Genomic DNA, 1,771 nt, shown 5'->3' on the forward strand with positions numbered 1-1,771 from the left:
AAAATAAAAATTTAATAAATTCATCATTTTATTTGCTAATTTAATGCTAAAAAAAGTTCATAACTAATATAGTACTTAAAGCTGAATTTCGATTATCAGTATAATAAATTTTGGGTTTAAAAATTAAAATAGTAAAAATGGTCAGGATTTAGTTGGTTTTAGTACTTAAATTCATATATTGTTCCAAAACTTTAAATTAATATTTAATATAATTCAACGGTATTATATGTATTCGTGACTTAATCTATTATATTCTAATTAACTTAAATTTTATACACTTGAAGCAAGCCCAACAGAAACGAGCAAAAAAACTTCCACTATGGAGGGCAAAATAGGAATTCAAAGACAATACCCCGAAATGAAAGGAGCTACTGAACTAATTGGAAGTTTGGAAGCCTCTGGTCTTGCCACTAGACCAAGCATGTGCATCTCCAGATATCTAAATTATATAACTAATAAAATATGTTAGATTATCAATTCTTAATAATATTTAACGTAATTGTATATAATTATTATAACCTTTTTTTTAATAAGTTAGCCCTGGTGGTTCGAAATAAGGGAGACTCATGCAAGACAACTAGATAAGATGCCAAGGCACATATACGATAAATTAAGGAGATACAAAAACCGAAAACCTAAAATCAAACAAAAAAGTTAAAACAACCAACAACAATAGTCAAGAATACACCAAAAACTTAACGTGTTGTAATAAAGACACAACACAACAAACATATGGGCTGAGCCGGACTAGATAACAGTCGGGTTGCGTTTATTTGTGAGAACAAGATAAAGACAATATATTAAAAATAAGATATAAAAAATAGAGATATAAAATTTTGTATATTTGTATTTTGTTTAGTGATAAATTAGAATAAATTATGAACATCTAATTTATTCTCATTTTTTTATTCAAAAAATTTTTGACGAAAATATAATAATAAAAAATATAATTATAAAAAATTAATAAGAATAATGACAGAAAAAATAAAAAATAAATTGCGTTCCTTATTAGTATTTCTGTATTTTTTCTGTCAGGATAAACACAAAATACACTAATTCGATATTTTTAGATACATTGTCTCTGTTCATGTCTCCCTGACAAACACAATTTTGTGTCTCTGTGTCCCTGTCTCAATGTCCTGTCTCTATAAACAAACGCAGCCTTAGATATGAATTTTATCTTAATATTTTATCTAATAGTATATATTTAAATAGGTTCTTAAAAAATTTTGTATTGGATATTTTCGTTCTAAATTTATTGTTTTTTATTTGGACAAATAAATAGGTTCTCAAAAGTGTGACACATGCAAAGATCTATATGTCTTATTTTTATAAAGTTCAAGAATTTTAACATAATAACAAAAATATTTAATACGAAAATTTTCAGAAATGTATTTGAGTATATACTCTTTATTAAATCTATTTTAAATATTTGAATTTAATAAATTAATTTAAAATAAATCTGATTAAACAAATTGACCAAATATATAGTTATTAGATACCAGCTCTTTGGGCCATAAAGGAATTACATTCCTTAGGTCCATTAACTATGTGAATATATTTTCTTAGCAGTGAAATTTAGGTTTAATTACTCTATTGGTTCCTATAGTTTTGCGAAATTTTTAATTAGGTTTCTATATATATATATTTTTTAATTGGATCGCTGCACTAATTTTTTTTCAATTAGGTCTCTTTTGACAGTAATTGACTTAATTTTATAAGGACCCAACTAAAAAATAATAATTTGGTACAGGGACCCAAATAAAAAGAA

Source organism: Arachis ipaensis, chromosome B04 (genome assembly GCF_000816755.2).
Source record: "Arachis ipaensis cultivar K30076 chromosome B04, Araip1.1, whole genome shotgun sequence".
NCBI lineage: Eukaryota > Viridiplantae > Streptophyta > Magnoliopsida > Fabales > Fabaceae > Arachis > Arachis ipaensis.